The 23,060-nt window shown below is 43.9% G+C and overlaps 1 protein-coding gene across 7 annotated transcripts in view; it reads right to left on the bottom strand.

Moving 5' to 3' along the window:
• Positions 1–23,060, bottom strand: part of NCKAP5 (NCK associated protein 5) — a 1,039,671-nt gene that overhangs the window by 614,529 nt on the left and 402,082 nt on the right. The window contains exon 1 of one of the 7 annotated variants that reach the window (XM_033440358.2): positions 17,987–19,067. The exons of the other annotated variants lie outside the window; for them this stretch is intronic. The gene's annotated coding sequence lies outside the window, so the exon portion shown is untranslated. Of the gene's footprint in view, positions 1–17,986; positions 19,068–23,060 lie in introns of those variants that run through there. 7 annotated transcript variants of the gene reach the window in all.

The raw sequence follows: 23,060 nt of genomic DNA on the forward strand, positions 1-23,060 counted from the left end.
AATACACTCTCCCAGACTGCCCTGGGTACCACTATCCCCAGTCTGACCTGACCCCAGCACCCTTCTTCCTTTGTTTTCCTGCTTTTCCCCAGGGAATGCTTACTGAGTACCTTCTATGTGCCAGCGCTGTGCGCCATACTAATTAGAGAACAATGCACAGTCTCCACGTGTATGAAGCTGACCATCTGACCCCAAAACACTAACAGCAAATGTTATCAGAGCTACAGAGGAGGCATAAAATGTTCTCCACGGACTGGATGTTTGTGTCTTCCCAAAACTCATATGTTGAAGCTCTAATCCCCGATGTGAAGGTGTTTGGAGGGGGGGCCTTTGGGAGGTAATGAAGGTATGAGGGGGGAGCCCTCGTGAATGGGATTTGCACCCTTGTAAAAAAAGACACAGGGGCTTCCCTGGTGGCGCAGTGGTTAAGAATCCGCCTGCCAATGCAGGGAACACGGGTACGAGCCCTGGTCCAGGAAGATCCCACATGTGGAGCAACTAAGCCCGTGCGCCACAACCACTGAAGCCTGCGTGCCACAACTACTGAAGCCCGCCAGCCTAGAACCTGTTCTCCGCAACAAGAGAAGCCACCACAATGAGAAGCCTGTGTACTGCAAAGAAGACCCAATGCAGCCAAAACTAAAATTAATAAATTTAAAAAAAAATACACAGGAGAGGACACAGCAAGAAGCTGGAGTCTGCAAGCCAGGAAGAGATTCCTCACCAGACACCGGATTTCTTGGCACCTTGATTTTGGAATTATGAGAAATGAATGTATGTGGTTTGAGCCACCCAGTCTGTGATATTTGTTACAGCAGCCCCAGCTGACTAAGACACTGCCCGTGGGAGCACATGGTGGACGGCTGACCTAGTCTCTGGAGGAAGGAGGCTTAAGCTAGACCTGAAAGACGAGGAGGCCTTAGCCTAGAGCAGGGAGATAGCAGCCAGATGGGCTTTGTAGGCAGAGGAAAGAGGGTGGGTGGAAAGGGAAGGTGGAGAAGGCAGGCCACGTTGGGCCCAACTTTTAGGCCGTGGCAAAGAGTGGTTTCTTGTTTATGCTTCTGCTTTAACTTCAATCTAAGTGGAGGGGTTTTAAACAGAGGAATGACAGGATATCTGCAAACATCAGGTGCCTGTGATGAAATTAGGGCATGGATGCCAGAGCATAAGGAAAAACAACAGGTTCCGGTCTTTGAGGTTTTCATGAAATGTACAAATGTTTCCCAGGCAGCGTATACATTAATCCACACCTATGAGATAAACCTTTATTATCAGAAACAATCCATCTTTTGGTGAGCTGGCCACAGAGCAGTGCCCAAGGACCTGGGACAAGAGAGAAAACATGCCAGGGAGTGGGGAGGAAGCGTGCAGCCAGGATGGCCCCCGGGGGAGCAGGCGCCCAGGACCTGGACCTTGGGTGGGCCCGCTGGCGAGCAGCCCAGACCCCAATTGATCAGGGCAGGCACAGCAGGGCAGCCCACTTCACACTGCGCTCCTAGTTGGAAGCCCGGGGGGCTGAGCCCTGCATCGCACCCTTGGCATCCACCACGGGAATGGACGTGATTTTATCCCTGGCTGAGTTCACAGCCTCACAGCAGAGATGAACCTGGGCGCATGCCACCCTGACAGGGTGCTGGGAAACCGGGCCACACGTGCCTCCCGAAGCCTTGAGGGGAACGGAGGATGAGACCATCTGCTTCTGAGGCGGGCTCTGCCCTCCTGGGCATCTCGCGGCCTGCTAATTCCTCAGTGGACCCACGTCAGAAACAATTCTCTCAGATTTCTTTTTATTTGCCTTTGAAGCGAATAGCTGCTGCTAGTCACAGCCAGAGCAGTGGAACAGAAAAAAGACAACTGTATATATGCTGATCCAGACCCTGAAACTGCCACTGAGCTCCCCCAACGCCAGGCCAGGACTTCCCAGGACAGGTCAGGCCTTGGATAAATGTGCCGGTCATTATTTGGTGACATGGCCCTGACCTCACCAGGCACAAGGGTTTTAAGGGGGACAATAACACTAAATACAGCATCCAGCACATCGCAGATGCCAAAAAAAAAAAAAAAAGCATATAAAATCATTCATTATTGACTGTGCAAGGCACTATTGCAACTTTAACCTGAAGCAAGTTTGCAGCTCAATAAGAATTTAGATGTTAAGTTTAGAAAATGCAAATGAAATCAGTGCATACACAGAAACCTGAACTCTTAACATTTATTTTCACAAGCTTATTTCTTTTAAGAGCCATGAAACCCAGACATGATACAAATGCCTATTTCTGCCCCATGAATAATCAACCTCATTTTGTTTATCTGAGTGGCTCTCTGAAATGCAGGTCTTAGACCCTGAAACTATCAGGAAGTCTCCTCATGTTTGGCTGTAGCCATAACCCACTCAAATATTATTTTAATTTCTTTAGGAAAAAATGATTTCACAGACCCTGAGTTCAAGAATTGGAACTGCATAACATAGGGGGAAGGTAGCTTCAGTGAGTTAACATCATCCTTCCAATACCTTCCAATACCTGAAGCATCATTATTCAGTCTCATCCCCACATCTCCTGATTAAACAAACAAGAGAACAGAAGCTTGGTGTGCAGACTGGAGAGATGTTTATTAGCCATGAGGAGAGAGTTCCTGGCAGGAAAGGTTACTTAGAAAAGCTAAAAAATCATTTTTTCCAGAGGTCTTTAAAAAGAAAAAATAAATATACCCGCTCAAGTCAGTTTTGATATAACCATGAAGCAGCTGAAAAGAGATTCTCTGAGCCTCCATTCTCACCCCAGGGCTCTCTGGTCACACAGACACACAAAAGCACAACCTCCAACAACATCATGACTCACAGACGTCGATCGCTGGCCGAAGCTGAGTACCTGCTCAGCACCACCAGACACCATCAGATCAGATCACAAAAGATCTGTGAGCAAAGCACTGCTGCTATGAAACAGTCACTTTTCAACTCCAAGGACACATTTCTGCTGCCCTGACATTGAATTAGGCAAAGAAGATGCACTAACATTTTCCTACATCCTTGTGGGAGTGAGCCCAGCCATCCCCTTTCTAGAACAGTTTGAAGCCAGAGTCAAGCTGCCTGGGAGCAATACCAAATGCAAATGAAGAAAGCTTCTCTTCAGTGCCAGCCAAAAGGAGAGGCCAGAAGCCTTCGAAAGTTCTAATACAGGACGCCTGCAAATTTAAATTCAGGACTGTGGTGCTGCCGGGAGAATTCATCCCAATGCTCAGAATAATCTTCTGAAGCAGCTATTTACAAAAGCAAGCCACGGTCCTTTCCCATCCTCCTGAGGTGGGTGGCGAGCCCAGGGTGGCTCTGTCAACTACAGCTTTTGTGGCATGTGAGGTGAAGACCCTGCCAGGTACCTTCTGGACAGAGGGATTCATTCACATCCCCAGCCCTGTTACAGAATAACCAGTTCTGTGTTTCAGGGTAAAGATGCCAACTTTTCCCAAGTTGCCCTTCTCTGAAGTGGACAACTGTAACAGAATTGCTGATGGGAAACCAGGCAAGAGGCCCCCAACTTTGTGATGATGCAAAGCACACTGATAATGCTCGATGCATTTCAAAATATATTAAGTGTTTTTTAAACTTTTTATTGAAGTATAGTTGATTTACAGTAAATCAACTATACTTCAATAAAAAATTTTTCAAAGATACATGCACCCCTGTGTTCATAGCAGCACTATTCACAACAGCCAAGACATGGAAACAACCTAAATGTCCATCGACAGATGAATGAATAAAGATGTGGTTCATACATACAATAGAATACTACTCAGCCATAAAAAAGAATGAAGTCATGCCACTTGCAGCCACATGGATGGACCTAGGGATTATCATACTAAGTGAAGTAAGTCAGAAAGAGAAAGACAAATATCACATGATATCACTTAAACGCAGAATCTAAAATATTACACAAATGAACTCATCTACGAAACAGACTCACAGATATAAAGAACAGACCTGTGGTTGTCAAAGCGGGGTGGGTGAGGGAGGGATGGATTGGAAGTTTGGGATTAGCAGATGCAAATTATTGTGTATATACAGGATGGATAAAAAACAAGGTCCCACTGTATGGCACAGGGAACTATATTCAATATCCTGTGATAAACCATAACGGAAAAGAATATGAAAAAGAATGTATACATCTATAACTGAATCACTTTGCTGTATGGCAGAAATTAACATTGTAAATCAACTATGCTTGAACAAAATAAATTAAAAAAAACAAAATAGACTAAGTGTTCATCTCTGTGCCCAAGAAAGCAGATTCCTTCAGAAATATAATGAAAGAGGAAAAAAAGAATTAACATGTCTTGAGTATCTTCTGTATGCCAGGCCCTCTGCTAGACCCTGTACTTAATTTACTTCATTTAACATTCATGACAAGACTATGGAGTTATTAAGGCAAGTATTATTCTTCTCTATTTCACGGAATAGATAGTATATCCCACAAATAAAGCAAATGAAGGCTGGAGAGTAGAGAAGTTAAAGGCTGGGGTTCACAAGTGGAAAGTGGCAGAATTAGGACACGTACTGGGACTTCAGGTCCTACCTACCAGCCCTTCTTCTCCTCAACACCCTCCACTTGTTACACTTCCCTGATGCTCCCACCATCCCCATCCCATTTCACCACACTTATCACTGGAATGGAATCAAGATGGGGAGGCAATATCTCAGTTGCAGATGCTCTGTAATGAGACTCTATTTCTGCTTTTTTCAAGCTTCGCACCATTGGAAAGGTCATTTAAAGTCCTAGACTCAGTTCCTTTATCTATAGAATGGGTATAGAGGCCAAACCCAGGTGTATTACAGTGAGAAAGAAAGGAGGGGGAATATATGCAAAAGTGGTTTAAGATAAAAAACTCAAACGTGAGGTGGTATTATCACAAAATCCCCCCCAGACATGTTCCACCAGCTCCTCTACCGTGAGAAACTCATCATGAGAGAGAACAGTGGACTCTACCATGTTCTTTAGAAGAGCAACCAGGTTATCTGCCTTCCGTTAACTCATGGGGTGGCAGAGAGGCATGTATCCTCTGCTCACAGACTGACTGGAGCTGTCTTATTCATGGCGCCACTGCAAAGGCATGGGAAAGGCATCGCTAAAACCTTTAAATAATCAGAATGACCATGATAGTTGGTCTCCTCCATAGATGACCACCCAATGACCCATACATTTAGGTGTCCATGTCCTGGCGTAGTCCCCTCCTTCACCGAAAACAGGTTGGTCCGGTGAATCCCTATAATCTATAGACCTGGCAGAAGTAATACCCTGCCACTTCCAGGACTTAGCTTTAAGAAGGTCTGGAATCTTCTATTTTTGCCCTGAGTCACCATGTAAGAAGTCCTGTTGAAGAGACCAAGTGGAGTGAGACACAGACTCAGCCGTCCCAGCATCCCTGCTGAGCCTAGCCTTCTAGCCATCCCACCAAAGCAATAGACGTGGGTGAGTCATCTTGGATACTACAGCCTGGTGGAGCCCCCAGAGGATGGCAGTCCCAGCCATCATAAGGAGCAAAAGAACCACCCAGCTGAGCCCAAGCAACTCAGAACTGTGAAAGAGTACAACGGTAGTTGTCTTAAACCCTAAAGTCAGGAATTGTTTACCATGCAGTATTAGAAAACAGCAACAATGAGAGGAGGAAGAAGAGGGGGAGAGCTATCACCATCTGAACCTTCACCACATGCCTCATCCTTTACATACATCATCTAATCTTCACTAACACAGGCTTTATGGTACCAATTTACACATGAAGTTGGATGAGGCTAAGTAAGTTATCTAAGGTCAAGAAGAGATGGATTTGAAACTCAGCTCTGACCACAAAGCCCATTTTCTTAATAACTGTGTTATACTTTTCACAAAATATATAATTACTGGTCTCTGATGCATAGTTGGAAAATTGGGTTAACAAAACAAGTTGCTAATTATTAGACACTTATCTTAAGTAATATAAATGGAGGCCTTGTGTTACAGTGAAAATAGCTCTCAACGAGGAGCTTGGAAACTTGAACTTGACTTCTGACCTAATTACCAGCTGTGTAAAAATGAACAAGCAATTTGACTACCAAGAGGTTCCTTCTATAAAAAATGAAAATAATGTCTTAGATTTTTTGCGGCACTTGTGGGATCAAAATGATATATTTAATATAAAGAACTTTTGCAAGCCAAAAAGGAAGATAAAAGTCCAATACAAATGTGAAGAATTGTTGAATTAACTTGACATTTCTCTACTCCGTAGTTATCACAGAAGTTCTGTTTCAAACTGTGCTTTCCTGCCTCCTTCCAAGATAAATGTTCATATAAATACTGTTTGGTTTGAGCTTTGGAACACATCACTTTTTTAAAAATGGGAAATAAACTCAAAGACAGCTATTTAATACATCACGACTTTTTATTAATATTTTTGGAGGCAAATTTGTAAAAAGCAGAAACCTTCTGGCTTCTAGTGAATGGCTATATTCTTCATCCCTTTGATCCACTGATTTATGAGTTTTGCTCCTGGGGAGGGAGCAACGGCTTTCAGCAACGTGTGATGAGAATACTCCCAGTCCTGACGCAGGCAAAGAGAGGTCTCCTCGTGGTACTGGATACCAGGAATGAAGTACGAAAGAGATCATGGCTGCAGAGACTGTCTGGCCAAAAGCCAATGTGTATATGAAGTTATCTGTTCTATTAAATGAAATGAGATACAAGGATTCTCATAAAGAGAGACTCTCTGCTCCTTGGGTGGGCAGTGGCAGCTAAGAGCATTACAATATCCTCTGAAGTCATTGCCTAGAATCCTTTTAGCAGCTTTTGTTTTAGAAACCAAATGGTGTCACTGGTAGTCTCAACAATTTATGGGACATCCTTTCATCGGAAATTAAACCTAGTACCAGAATAATATAATGCATGTATAAAGCTTAAATTACAGAATTAAAAATAAGAGTTTTATTCGTGAACAAACTATGTGCCAACTCCTGAGTATGAGATGACAGGTGGTAAGGAACACGCTTTCTCCTGAAGGGTTAAGATGCTACTTTTCCAAAGACCCCAAAGCACGTATATTTTCTAGTATGTGAACAAACGAAATAGCGTGGCTTCTACTGCAAAGGGGAAGGAACAATGGTAGATTAAAACTAAATAAAGCAATCTGATTCGTGCCATAATACAAATGTTTAAATAAACCAAGGATAAAGTTGGAAATATAATCTGATCTGTCTGATTTTGAATATGCAACTTAGTTTCTGAGCAATGGTACTCACAGCATATTATGCTAATAAAATATGTATAATATGTACATGTGTTTGCTTACACTTATGTGACATATTCTCATCTGCTCATTAAACAAAAGGAAACGTTACCCACTCTTCTTAAATCTAATTGCATAGAAATAGAAGCTGTGAGTAGGCAGTGAGACTAAACCCTTCATTAAAATTAACAATCCCATTAGGAAAAGTTATGCCTACAAAATAACAACTACTGTAGATTGACTATGGTTGATTCGGTATGCCTTTGTTCCAGCCTTCCTCAAATTGTTCTTTTTATTATGAATATTAATGACATCTTGTTCATGTTTGCTTTTCTTTTTATCAAATAACATTTAGGAGACGCTGAAGACTCCTCTTAAATCCACATGTAAAAAGGCAGGGTCAATATTCTCACAAGCATATTAAATTGTGGCTTCAGAAAAAGAACGACAAAGATAAAAATCTTGGGCATATTATAACCATTTAATTAGAAAATGAATGTGGCCACACGAGTCAGTAGAGACAGTTGATGATCCTGCCTTATCATTCTACAATATGTGAAAGAACAATACACCTGTAGTTTTAAAAAAAAACAGCCAAAATTTCTGTTTAAATCTAGCACACTTGAGGTCATTCACTGACAACTGTACCCAGGTAGGTATTTCCTTCTAAGCCGTGCCCTCGCTCTCTGTTTTCCTCATCCTCCCTGCCTTCTCTCCTACAGCCATGTAGCAACAGAAGATCATTTAATCCCAACCAACCAAACAATAACAATGGCTGGACAACTGGGCTGGAGACGTCATAACAGTCCCATTTTCCCCCCTACAGCCACTGGTCTCTAACACACTGGTGGAGCATACACAATACTCACAAAAGGAACAGGTGGATTTTGCACTTATATAGTCATTTAGCCAACGGGGACAGCCCAATGAAGAAATCAGGCATCAACATAAATGTCTTTAGTCTGAAGGAGTCAAAGTGCTCAAGGACACTGGTTTATCTACGGAGCACAAGTTAATTTCAGAGTGAGGCAACAAGGGACAGAGATCTGTCAAGCAAGAATCGCACGGAAGACAAATAATGTGATATCGCTTATATGTGGAATCTAAAAAAATGGTACAAACGAACTTATTTACAAAACAGAAATAGAATCACAGACGTAAAAAACAAACTTATGGTTATGGGGGGCGGGGAGGGGGGAGGGATAAATTGGGAGATTGGGATTGACATATACACTCTACTATATATAAAATAGATAACTAATAAGGACCTACTGTATAGCACAGGGAGCTCTACTCAGTACTCTGTAATGACCTATACGGGAAAAGAATTTTAAAAAGAGTGGACAAATGTACATGTATAACTGATTCTCTCTGCTGTACAGGAGAAACTAACACAACATTGGAAATCAACTCTACTCCAATAAAAATTAAAAAAAAAAAAGGACCACATGGAAGCACAACTCAGGGTTTTCAAGGCCATGAGAAGCACAAATAAGCAATATAAGTGGAGAACCAAAAGGATTCACTTTATGGAATTTTAAACAATAAGAGAGAAAAATATTTAGAAGTATCCATACTAATAACCACAACTACTTTGAATCATTTGCAAGCTTTCAAATACATGAACGGAGTTACAATAGGTGTAGCGATGGAAAGAAATAAATATAGGGAATACATGAGTTATCAAGCAGTTAAATGCATTTGTATTCATAAATCTGTAAGAAAACTGGAAAGCTTATCATAACTAATTGCTCCCATGAACAATTTTAGAGAAAAAGCAGCAAAGCCTTTCATTTTATACCACTGCATTATTCTGCTGCCTGTTTTATGGGAAAAAAGTGTTAAGAACATTTCTTGAAAATAGAAAATAATCACGGAAGAAAAATCATTATTCTGTGTAATCTTATGTGAACAGCCAAAAGCCACATGCATGATTTCCTGCACAGATTAAACAGACTGTGCAGACGGTGAACAGACCTGGAGTCCAGTCCTTGGAGACCAAACAGACAAATGATGGGACTCAACCCTGTACGCCGAAATCTCAGCATCTCCAGGGATGAATAAACTCAGGAGACCTGGCAGCAAAATCGGTGTGACTCCTATACTGTGCCCACTGTCATTTCGGATAACGCTCCCCATAAGGAAAACCAACAACAGTGCCCTTTAGCCAGACAAAGAACCAGATTCCCAACAGCAGGGTGTGGTCTCTTCTCTGTGTCGCAGACACTCCCTTGGCAAATACAGGCCACTTCCGATTCAGGGAGCTCTAATAGCTGCGTGAGGTCATTTATGGCGATGTTATACCAGACACATGATTTGAAATAGCGGGGCTGTTTTAAGTGCATTTTGTAGAAGAAGTATCTGGACTATAGAGCACCCACCCAAAAAAAGACACATGCCTGCAAAGACACCCCAGTTTCATCACGTTTTCACTGCTTCTGAAAAGCAGCACTAGATAAGAGCCTTGCTAGATAAGACTCCTAAGGCAAAAGAATCTAAAAGTTTGGGGCCCTTCCTGATTCTCCATCTTGGAAACTCTTTTCCATCTGGTCATTGAAAAAAGAATGGAGGTTCTTACACTGTGAGAACTCATGAAATATCCCTTCTTTCCTATTCTCATGCCACCGCGTAATCCAGGTCTTCAACCTGTCCTGCTGGACAGAGCCAGTCTCCTATTTATCCTGCATCCCACCCCCCACCCAGATCCCACCCCCTATGCACGTCTTCAGGTGCGCGCTTCTAACATCTTTCACCCATACAGCCTCTGACTCAAAAACATCAGTGGCCTCCAAGGGATTTTCCAAAAGAGGCTCCCCGTTAAAAACGGATTCAGCGATCGAGGTATTTTGGGAAACTTCGAGATTACAATGCAGATTAGCGCATTAAAGCCTTGGAGAACGTCTGCAGGAGAGAAAATCTGTTTAACTTTCCCTCCGCTTTTCTTACCTTTCAACCACAGGGACTTGTTTTGTAGGTGTTGTACACCTACAACACCCAGCGGAACTACTGTTCCAGGGAGACATGTCTTGGGCACCGCTACCCCAGAGGATGAAGCCCAAAGTGCTCAGCACACAGACACTGAGCCATATTGATGGGTCCCTACTACTTCTCCATCTTCAGCAACCCCTTGTCCTCCAGGGCTGCTTCAAGTGCCTGCCTCAGAGGCTGAGAGCAAGCCCTCTCCTGACTAGATCTCTCCCCCCGCCTCCTGTTACGCTGATTTCCTACGCTGTTTCTGTTACCTTACGGGTGTGTTTCCTATTCCACCTAGAGAGTAATGTCCTCTCTCCTCCAGGACATTTGTATCTTAAAACTAATTTTATAATTAACTTATAACTAATGACATTCTGAAACAACTTACTACGAATTCATGGAATCTGGGACAAGGTCTTGTGCAGTTTAAGTGTTACACAAATGGTCTCTTTGAATGAAAATAAGGTGGATGTCTCCAAACATGTCAGTGTAGGAGGAAGAAGAGGGTGGCCGTAATGACACAGAAGGAAATCCTCAGAGTCATTGTAACTTAGCAGAACGGGGGAGGGATATCCACAAAGCAGCATCAGGATTCCACAAGTTCTGGAAAACCGCCACCAGTGCCAGAAATGTCTAAGGGGAAGTCACAGACACAAAGGTGTGTACACCAAACCCTGAAATGGACTGTCCAGTGAAAAAGAGGATGCATTCCCCAATAGGATCTGAGGTAGACGTGATGATATGCAGGAAGGACAGAAAAATGACAGTCCTTTGGGGCTATGTTAAACCCCAAGTTAGCTAATTTCCTAATTCCGAACGTAAGAAATTCCTAAGCTTCCTCACTTCTCCATTTTCCTCCTGCTGTCTAGTTAACAAATGTGTATGAAAAGCCTTAAAGCACTGAGAACTCAGCAAAAAAGACAAGTGGAAATGCATCAGGAAAATCAGGATAGACTCTGAGGTACAGAGGAACAAAGGTTTCTACCTTCTGAGTGAAAGTCTTAGTGAAAGATAAGAACAATTTAAAAAAATACGTTAATGCAACAAGGATGAGATTGGCTAAAATAATTCACAAAAGCAGGAAGCGCGCAGAATCATGCAATGGCAAAGGTGTGTGTTTCTTTTGTTTACTTGTTTCTTTTGAGAACTGATGACTTTCTGTTGCTCAACGTTCAGTATCAGAAGAATAGATGCTGCTTGCAGTCACTCTAAGTCTGACACGCTGCCTGACACATGGTAGGTACTTAACCCCAGTCTGTTGAGTCAATTTATGAATAAATAAGTGAATGAAAGATGGCAGGCAAGAAAGCCTTCCGGTGATGCATAGAAATGCTGTGTTTGGCTGGAATTCTTTTTGTGCTGGAATTCCTTTAAACTGGAACACAGCGGACAGTGAGTTGTAAAGATCAATCTATGCCTTCTCAAGTGAATACCTGTTTCCCTTAAAAATACCATTCTGAAGGATTAAAATTCATATGCCCAACGAATATTTAGATAGCCTGTGTGATTCCCTTTTCATGCTGCAGTGATTCAGGCAAGTTTAGGATTCCTAAGATAAAAGCATCACTCTAGAAATTTGAGAAGACAGTCCATTTTATACAATCTCAACAGGAAAAAGATGGAGAGTGACAGCTGAGTTTGGACACCTGTCACCAGGGAGGAGGTATGGAGAACAGCATTACAATATTAGAATATTAGCATGTTTAGGTGAAAAAATAAGGTGTGACTAAAAGGAAAAACAAAAGAGGAACAGTCTGGGAGAAGTCAAGTTATCAGAATTTGCATCAGGTGAAATGTGTGTTGACTCCTATATTTGACTCTGATGCCTACTGTAGTCAATAATCTATGCTATTTTAGAATGCCATACTAACGATTTGACACATGCAAATGTGTATTTATAAACTTGATATGATTTACATTAGAGAAAATGTTGGTAGCCTCAACGGTATACGATGAAAAAACAGAAATAAATCCAAAAAATCACTGATGATAATGTGGTCTTTAAACTAAGGAATAACTTCACAAGGGAGGTTAGATAAGACATTTTCCCCGCAGGCATTTGCAATAAAAATGAACAAAGAACTGAGAAAGGGAAGAGAATGAATTCCTCGATGGCTGGTTAACAAAGCCCAGTCTTTTCTTTCTCTCTTTTCTATAATGCTGTGAACAGAGCGTAAGGGATCAAGAGATTGTTGAACCCAAATCTAACCTTGGATAATGCAGTTATTAAATAAAACACTATCAATATTTCCAAACAACTCATTCAAACCACCTGAGGTAGGCTTCTCTGGTAAGGATAACTCTCTCCTTTGCAACCAATAGTATTTTGTTAATAACACCGCTATGAAACTTAAGTTTACCTTCATAATATCATACCTCTATAATGGAGAAATAACATCTCTCTCACAGAACTCAAGACTGTTGCCGCCTTTAATAAAATATGTGTCTGATACACACCAGGGCTTAGTAAGTGACAGCTGTCTTTATTATGATGACGTTCCTTATTATTATGCTGGTTTTTTCCTTATCATATCAACACCTCCTCTCTTCCACGTTGAAAGCTGAGAACAAACTGTGTTTTTCATCTCTGCATCCCTGTACTGTGTGAAACACAGTGCCTTTCACAGGCAGTGGATGAACTGAATGTTAACTGAAAGTTTCTAGGTTTACCTTAGAGACTAAACTGTTTGCATCTCAAAGAGAGAAAGCGGTGTCATCTCCCATCATACTGCTGGAAGGCATGTGCTCCTTCAGAAAGTAGCAGTAATGGCTTTAAACTGTAACTTCCCTATAATGGTTGCTCTCTGTGGTATACTGGGAGCTGGTTCAAAGATGAGATGATGTGAAAAAGGGAGTCTTACTAGGTCCCAACAAAATGGAAAATAACATGAAAAGACCACAGAAGAGAGCATATGCTCATCTTCTTGAGCATTCAGTACTGTCCTAAGCCCTCGAAATATGTTAGATTTTATACTTAACACCTTATAAATGCATATTGTTTTCTCTTTTATTAGTAAGGAAACCAAATGGAGGTTATATACATTAATAACTTTGCCTCAAATTACATCGATGGTATCAGGATCTGAGTCCAGGTCTACAAGACTCCCAGGTTTAAACAAACTCTTAACCACCTGCCAGGTAACTTGTAGTTTTAGTAACACTCTGAGTTCACGATCCATTTAGAGGCCAGAGTCTTACCTACAGCAGTAAGCGCCATGACGTATTCTGGACCTCTTTCAACACAACACAACACAACATACACTGATCCATTTGCTTCCTCATTTTGTCGGTTAAGCTCATATCAAGTAACATGAGACAGCCATGCTCTCTGAGCTGAGCAACAAATTCACAGGGACTGTTTACTTAATCCGCTACCATCTAAGAAGACTGAGCGGGGGAGACACACGAACAGAGTTACTGGGAGAAAGAAGGCTGGAAGAAAGTAATATTTAGGAAGCAATGTTGGTCAGATATCAGATATTTGAAAGGCACACAGCTAATGGATCAGATGAAATGGCATAGTTCTGCAGAAAAAGCAAGGAGGCTTGGAACGCAGAGCCTGGTCTCTAAAAATGCTCCTCCACAAATATTTATTGAACAGATAAATAACGGGGCCTCAAATTAGAGAGTAGGGGGGGAGACCGACCCCCCTGAACCAGGGTGATGTTACCCATCATCCCAGTCCCCACAACTTTCCTCTGTTCATGTCTCTCACATTAAATAAGAAAATCAGAGGAAGATGCCTAGGGCTGGAATCAACCACACCTCTCTCTAAACTTCATTTGAAAACCTCAGGGATCCAGCAGAAGCTGCAGAACTCCCCTGTCAGAGAAGGGTCCACGAGGTCCAATCGAATCACCCCCCACAAAAAAATACATATATATGGCTTCCCTGGTGGCGCAGTGGTTGGGAGTCTGCCTGCCGATGCAGGGGACACGGGTTCGTGCCCCGGTCTGGGAGGATCCCACATGCCGCGGGGCGGCTGGGCCCGTGAGCCATGGCCGCTGAGCCTGCGCGTCCGGAGCCTGTGCTCCGCAACGGGAGAGGCCGCAACAGTGAGAGGCCCGCATACCACACACACACACACAAAAAAAATATATATATATATATATATATATAAAATACATATATATAATACATATGTAATGTGTTTTTCATTGACATACAATCAACCTAAACATGTAAGTTCAGCTCTAGTCAAAATGTTATAATGTCTAAGAATGAAAATAATACATGGGAATGCCAAATAAGAGTAACAGGATTGAAAAAACTGATTCTCCAGCAAAAAAAAACCCAAAACCAAAAAACCAAAACACCAACACATCTAAAGGTTTCCACAGACCTCATGTTACTAAATAAGAAAAAGCTTCCTTGGGTATCTCCATTCTTTCCTAACAACAGACCTTACTCTGTGATTACTTTCTTGGCTTATCTGTTATCTAGTGGTACCCACAGCCAGCTTCGGGCCATAATCAGCTCTTTATGATACACCATCTTGGTTGTAAACCTTCTCTGAATAAAACTTTTCAAAATGACAAACAAGAGCCTCGCATGATGTCTGAAATGCCAACCAAATTTTCTATCTATCAGTTGGCATTCTAGACATCGTTTCTGGAGGAGAGTCACGAATGATATTCACAGCTGAGATGTGAGAGACAGCTGCCCTCCATGTTGAAGGGTAAGAGAAAAGGAACAAATCTACATAAAGGCCTTCTGTACATTTTCCCTATAAATGATAACAAAGAGATATTTCTATTTATCCATCTGTTTTCTTTTCTTTTCTTTTTTTTTTTTTTTTTGCAGTACGTGGGCCTCTCACTGTTGTGGCCTCTCCCGTTGCAGAGCACAGGCTCCAGACGCGCAGGCTCAGCGGCCATGGCTCACGGGCCCAGCCGCTCCGTGGCATGTGGGATCTTCCCGGACCGAGGCACGAACCCGTGTCCCCTGCATTGGCAGGCGGACTCTCAACCACTGCGCCACCAGGGAAGCCCTAACCATCTGTTTTCATAGACAACCCCAGTTTTCAAAGTAGTGGGTGAAAAATGACCAAAACCCTGATTGTCTTCATATGGCTCAGACAAGGCACAAAAACTCGTGTTTTATGCTCTAAGTACAGAAAATTGCTTCAGTTCTAAAGTAAATATATACCAGAAACTTGTGGATATCTCAAGAATGCCTTGTAGCTAAAGAAAGTCTTGCCTACTCATTTTGCTTAATTTGCTAGTCTCCCAGCAACTTTGCGCTAACACTTTCATCCCATTTTAGATCCTGGGATAAGGCAATAGTCCAGAGCCCCGGAAAGCCTCCACCTCCAGCCGTCAGCCCTCTCAGGATGGAGTTTCTTCCCAGGATGCCTTTCTGGTACTGTGCATGTTCCATGCATTTCACTTATCTTCCCCAAGCTGCATTCTGCTAACTAAGCTTCATAAGCTTCTTCTGAATTGTTTATTCTGTGTTTTAAAGCTCCATCAGCTATTGGGATGATTTGCAAGATTCTTTTTCTTTTTGCTTAAGCAGGATTGATGAGCCTTACTGGGCCTTTTGGTGGAATCCCTGCTATTTAAAATTCCTGCTGCTGGGATTAAAGCAGATAAAGCCTGTGAAAGCCTTTTGTAAACTGTAAAGTCCTGGTCAAATGTAGTGTGCTGTTATAATATTAACCATCATGGCAATAACCACAATCCAGCTATAATGGAGGCTTTAGAATGATGATAGCCATTTGGGCTCTGTCTCTGCTCCATTCCCAACTCAGGGCCTTGGTTGGTGTCCAACACTGGAGAGCCTCACAAGAAAGTTTTGTTGGCATGAACAAATGAATGACTTTAAAACGTCACATGGTTTTCCAAATGAATGTCCACAGGCAAAACGAAGCTAGGCGTGACAATTCAGATAGTGAAAATACTCTGCTCAAAATACTGGGGTGCTCAGAATAATACTGCAGAACAAAAACTTCTTTTAAAGATCATTTCATTGATAATAAAATCTGGCCCTTTGCCCTCAGTATTGGGGAGGAAGAGAAGGGGTACAGATGGGGACAGGAATTGCTATAAGCCCGGAAAAATTTCTATTAGTTCACAATAGCTTAGAGGAGAAGGCTGCCATCCCAGAAAAGGGGAGGGGGTAATGAGTTTGGGGGGTTAATATGCGAAAACACAGAAGTGGTAAAGGTTATCCCAGCACTGAGCATCCCAAGCTCAGGCTTATTCCCCAGATTGTGTCTTTCTGGGTTGGAAAGGACCACCTCTCTGAGGGAGAAGGGAAGAGGCAGTGCAATGGGAGGAGAGGAGTCGCTGAGGAAGAGGTACTGATAGGAAGTGAATTATTTTTGGAAAATGCTTTCCTGAGCACTTGCAGGAACAGTTCTGGTCATTAAAGAAGTGATCTATTTTAAGTAACTATGTGTAGGATGCGGTGTGTGAGCTGACAGTAGAAAGGAAGATGCTCGCGTCCAGAAACAGCGGCCTCGTTTATCCGTCGCAATAGAATCCTTGAGAATAAGATGGGAAACTCACTCGGGGGAGACTGCTGGTGACTCAGGAAAGCAAATGCAGACACCAAACCTACGCCTAGAGAATGAGGCTATCCTAAGAGCCCCTTTTTACTAAGGGGTGGGCTGGGGCGGGGCCTAGAGTTGGGAAGGGTAGCAGGCGGTCTGCAGGGCTCCAGCGGCGGGGAGCGCCCCTGTCCCAGAGTGGCCGCTGAGCTCCAGAAAATATCGCATTTCTGCCCATCAATCAGCATTAAGCTGCGGTAGGGGCTGAGCTTTCGGCACAGGCAGTTGCCAGTAGCAACAGGGCACACACCAGTAGCTCCTGGCGAGCTGGGGCGACAGCCGCCAGTGAGGGGCTGCCAGGGCCAGACGCCCTGAGCCGGCTAGACAAGGTCAGGGACCCACTGGTGATGGGCCTGTGGAGGGGGTGGGGATGAAGGCAGGTCCCAGGGGCCAGAAAGTGGCCCAGGCCGCTGGCCCCCGGGGGGGGGGGGTCGGGGGACGAAGGGTTTCCGGCGGCACAACATTGCCTGTGCCAAGCACAGCAGCCTCCCGGGCCCCCTTGGAGGCGCCTGGCTCTGCTGGCCCCGGGACACAGAAGTCAAGGCCAAGGGGCAGAAGGGGCACTGGTGCTGTGCTTGGGCGCGTCGGAGTTGTCAAGATTCGCGCCTTCCCCTGCCACCCCTTCCCCCTTCAGGAGTCTCTGGAGCACGCCAACTTGGAACTGTGTCTGCACGTGTGCTTGTTTTCATTTGCGCTTCCAGCGCAAAAGCGAGGCCCCACGGGTGGAAAGGAGGGAGGGAGGGAGGGAGTGTGAGAGAGAGAGAGAGAGAGAGAGAGAGAGAGAGAGAGAGAGTGTGTGTGTGTGTGTGTGTGTGTGTGTGTGTGTGTGTGTGTGTGCGTGTGCGCGCGCGCGTGCGTGTGTGCTGTGCGGGGCTCGGACTGCGTGGGAGCGGGAAGGGGGATGAAAGTACACACAGCCGGGTCCCACCCACCGCCTGCGGAGCGGGGCCAGGTGCAGGCGCTTGCGGAAGAGAGCCCGTGACCTCGTGCCACCTCCCCGAACTTCTCCCCCTGCTGTTGGGAGCCGGTAAGGTGGAAAAAGAAGGGCGACGGTGAAGGAGGGCGGTAGAGGGCAGAGATGGACCGAGGAGACCAGAGGGAGGCACAGAAGCAGGGAGTCCGCGCGGACTAGTGAGAGCAAAGGGGCCGAAGGGTCAGGCTACGGAGCGCGGGCGGCGCGCCCGGGAGGGGAGCGGGCTGGCGTCTCCTTACCTGGCCGGTGGTGGAGCATTTTGCAGCGGGTCGGGGTCGGGGTCGGGGTGGGCAGGCCCTGCAGTGCTGTCACTTCGGGGGCAGCAAGGCGCTGGCCGCGGAGCTTGGAGTTGACCAACTTGCCATGTCCGGGTCTGGCGGAGGAAGCCGGGGCCACGCGCGCCCCGCCGCCCACCAGCGCCCGGCAGCCGAGCGCCCTCCGTGCGCTCTTCCGCTTTGTTGTGTTGCGCCGGTCTTCCTGCGCCTGCCTCCCGGTGTCTGGGTGCCCTCTCGGCAATGGACGTTTCCCCGGCCTTCCGGGAGGCCCCTCGGGTCCGCGTGCCACTTCCCTCCCGGAGGCGCGCGTTAAACAGCTGCCCCGTCGCGCCTGGCGGGGCCGCGCGGTGCGCTCCTAGCAGGCGGCTCCGTCCCACAGATTCCCGTCCCCCACCTTCTCCCCCTCCCCGCCCCTCCGCGGCACCCCCATCAGAAGCTGCTTAGGATCAGGCTGTCAGATCCAGCCCATCTGCTGCAATCATAATCAGTCTCAACCGAACGGTTCTGACAAATCTCTGCCTGGAGCCGGAGTTGGGGAAGCCGGTGGGCGAGGGGAGGGGAGGAGGGGGCGACAGGGACCCGCGCGGGGAGAGGGGGGCCTGTGAGGCTTCTATTGTCTGCCCCAAACAGAGGAACTGGAAGGGGAAATGGGGATCCCGAAAGAGAAATAGTGCTTTCCTTTCCCAGTTCCCAATAAGAAAAATCAATCCATCCCGGCAGGCCCCTGGCATATCCCTCCCTTTACCCGAGTCCCAAACCGCTGCTTGCTCTGTCTGGGTGGAACGAATTTCTGCTAATGAACTGAACAAACAGGTCCTGTAATCTTATCATCAGGCTGATCCAGAGACTGGCACGGATATCCAAAGTACAGTATTGTAATTGGCAGGTAAGAGCTGGAACTAACAGTCGTTTGTCTGGAGTCAGAAGTTGGTTCCCAAGTACATTTGGGGATCAAGTTGATGGAGGGAGAATCAGCGCGTAATTCGCGATGAAGCTGGGCCCTTTGCCTCCTGTTGGCATTTTGAGAGATAAAAGGAAAACCTGATTTGGGCAAGAAAATGCTGCACTCAGTTTAGCCCCAGCCTCAGTTTAAAGAATTCTCCTATTTCCCCCCATATTCTTGTGGAAATGCTCTTCTTAAAGAAATGTTACTTTATTAGAAAATCATGACTTCTAAAACTGATATTCTTTTCCAACTAACATAGTTTCTTCTAAAGATGAAATAAGGTGCTCCTTTCCGTAATATACTTTTAATTATTTTAATATGCCATATTTCTACTGGTCATAGGCTTTTGAGGATTATGGCAAACGTTTTTTTCTTTTTTAATAAAAATAACAGCAGTCCTAGATATACATAAATCTTAAAGCATAAAGAACACAACCAATGGGATTATGCCTGGTTTTGTACATTCTTCTTAAGTGCTGGAAAAGTTCAATTATCCTGAGTGACATTATTTGTTAGGGAAATAATTTGCTGGATAAACCAATCACCAGTTGAAAAGTGGAACAAAAATGTTAAGCCATTTATTCAGATAGGTATAAGAGCTAGGCAAAAGTCAGTCAACTTTACTGTGAAAATTGAATAGAGCTTCAAATCAGTGCTCAGATCTTTCTTTTGCTTTATGCTATAGTTGAGAAATGTGGGCAAGTCACAGTAAGCCCCAACCTATCTAGCCAGAGACTGTGTCCTCTATTTATTTTACAGCCCAGCGGTACTTAACAACAGCATTATGCAGTCATGGGTACTCCATGAGTACCAGTGGTTTGGAGTTTTGATTTACAGGTCAGAATTAAAATCATTTACATCACTGTGGCTTGACAGGTGAGGTAAAATGAAGTTCAAGGGTTCCTCTCCCCAGTAAGTAAATAATATACGTCAAGGACAGCTATGGGTCCGATTTTAAGATGTTTTTATTAATATTTAAAAGTTTGTGATTTTTCATTGTCAGTTTGTTTAATGTGTTTGTTAATTTTAAAGATGTTGTTAAAAGATTGATCAAAATGTTACCAAGAAATAAATATTTCCAAAAAGGTCCTCCTCTCCACCAGAATGAAATATCATGCTGATGAATAGTTTAAGGAACAGTGTCCAGGAAATTGGTGTTGTCCACGGAGATAAGAGTTGAGCAGAGAGTCAGACCCTGGACTGCAGGCACCTTCCTGCTGTGTTCTGCAGTGTTTTTCTCCCCCAAGTTGCTGGGGGGGAGGGGGGCATTGCATCAGGACCAAGTAAGTGATAGGCGAAATTGATGGCCCCACCTCCAATTCATCACGTCCTTGGTTCTTCAAAAGATATCCTGCCCAGTTCTCTCAGTTATTTGCTTCTCAGTCATTTATTGAGTGCTTATACTATGTGTCAGTGTGGGAAAATAAATATGAGTAAAAAATCAGAAAAAAACATTTTGACCATGTGGAACTTACATTCTGGAGGGGAAGACAGACATTAGAAAAGAATAAGGAAATAATATTTTCCGTTAGAAAGTAATCAGTGCTATGGAGAAAATTAAAGCAGGGAGTGTTGGGTGATATTCAGGTTTAAACAATTCTCAGTGATGATCCCACTGAAAGTGCTACGTATGAGTAAATAAAGGAGGGGAGGAAGCAGGTAAGTCATGCAGGTATCTGAGGGAAGATGGTCCCAAGAAGCAGAAAGAGCAGGTGCAGTGGCCCTTAGAGGTGAGTGTGCCTGGGTGAGGCCTAAGAATAGCAGTGAGGCAAAGGGATGGAACGGAGGGTTAATGGGGTAGTCTGAGAGGACAGATCATTGGGTGGGATTTCGTCCAGTTTAAGGACTGGCTTTTACTCTAAGGGGTGTGGGAGGGGCAGGGAGGCAGAGGATCTTGAGCAGAGGAACTTCGTGATCTGACTTTTGTTTAAGGAATCATTCTGGCTACCATATTGCAAATTAATTATAGGAGAGAAAGAGGAAGGAAAGGGGGAGATATGTTACTAGGCTACTGGCCAGAATCCAGGTAAGAGAGGATGACTTGGACGGAACCCTAGCAAGAAGAATAATGAGAACTGGTGGCAGTTTGGGATGGTTTTGAATTTAGAGCCAACAGTATTTGCTCAGGAGAGGGGGTTTGGAAATCAAGGAAGGAATAAAAATAACTCCAAATGTTTGGACTTTAGAGGCGAAAAGAATGGAGTTGCTATTAATTGAAATGGGAAAGACTATGGTTAGAGTAAATTTTGGTGGAAGAACCCAGGGTTCAGTATTGGATTGGGTAGGTCATTAAGGCTGAGAGTAGTTAGAAAAGAGAAGACGTTCAAGGATTAAATCCTGAAAGGCATGCCAACTTTAAAAAGTTAAGAGGGTGAAGAGGAACCAAAAAAGGAGACCATCCCAAGTGGCAACCAAAGACAGAGAAGGTAAACCAGGAGAGTGGACTCCCCCAGGAACCTAGTATAGAAGGTATTTCAAAAAGGAGGGAGTGGGACTTCCCTGGTGGTGCAGTGGTTAAGGATCCGCCTGCCAATGCAGGGGACACGGGTTCGATCCCTGGTCCGGGTAGGTCCCACATGCCGCGGAGCAGCTAAACCCGTGCACCACGACTACTGAGCCTACTGAGCCTGCGTGCCTAGAGCCCGAGCTCTGCAACAACAGAAGCCACCACAACGAGAAGCCCATGCACCACAATGAACAGCAGACCCCTCTCGCCACAACTAAAGCTCGCACACGGCAACAAAGACCCAACACAGCTAAAAATAAATAAAATAGAAAATTAAATTAAAAAGGAGGGAGGGATATGCTAATCAGTCTCCTGATATGATTGTCTCCATAGAGAACCCAAAAGAACAAGCAGGAAGGCTAATGAGAGAGTTGATAAAGGGTAGAGAAAAACTTAATTATCTATTGTCTGTTTACAATACAACATCCAGGGTGTCCCAGCACCTAAGTAAAGATCGGGGCATGAAAGGTATTCAGTGTGTGCTAAATCAAGTAATGAATCAATGAAAGATTAAATGCCTTATTCTGCAAAGTATTTCTCAACTTACGGTCCATTCGGAGGGGTCGTCTACTGTAAAATTCAAGAAATATTGGTGTAGGACAAGGTTTCTGAGAGGGAAGAGATATGTTTCCCTTTCAGTAAGCAATGTCAATAGACCAAAGATTTCAAGCTTCATACAGAACATTTTCTCAGACCATGTTCAATAAAATTTAAATTAGTAACAAAGAAACAACTCATATACATATAGAAGTTAAAATATTCTTCTATGAGTAATCTTACAACTTAAAACAACAACCAAATTAAAATGAGCAAAAGATTTAAATACATTCTTATCCAAGAAGATATAACAATGACAAATCATTGCATGAAAAGATGCTCATCATTATTACTCATTGAAAAAAGCAAATTAAAATCTCAATTAGTTTTACTCACACCCACTAGAATCGACAAAGTTAAAAAGAATATCAAGTGTTGGCAAGGATGTAGAGCAACTTAATTTCTCATACATTGCTGGTGGAAATGCAGAATGGTACGGCGAGTTTGGAAAGCCAGCTGGCAGTTTCTCAAAAAGTTAACCATGCACGTAAAAGGACCATCCAGCAATTCTACTCCTGGGTATTTACCCAAGAGAAGTGAAAACGTGTTGACATAAAGACTGGCACGTATATGTTTACAGCAGCTTTATTCATAATATCCCCAAACTGGAAACACAAATTTCCATCAACTTGTAAATACATAAGCAACCTCTGGTAGATCCATCCATACCATGAAATACTACCCAGCAATAAAGAGTAACCAACTACTGATAAACTTAACATGCATAAATCTCATTCTTTTCATTATGCAAAATGAAAGAATATCATACTTTGTGATTGGCTTTTGTTTGATTTCATTTGGTTCTAAAAAAAATCTAGAGACAAAAAGATCAGTGTCGCCTGGGGTTGGGGATGGAGAGGGGATTTGGCTATACAGAGGCACAAAAGGGAAGTGCTGGCGTGTGGAAAATATTCTATATCATCATTGTGGTGGTTACTACAGTATATTGTGTCAAACTCATCAAACTGTGTACCTAAAAATCAGTGAAT

Source organism: Orcinus orca, chromosome 7 (genome assembly GCF_937001465.1).
Source record: "Orcinus orca chromosome 7, mOrcOrc1.1, whole genome shotgun sequence".
Lineage (NCBI taxonomy): Eukaryota > Metazoa > Chordata > Mammalia > Artiodactyla > Delphinidae > Orcinus > Orcinus orca.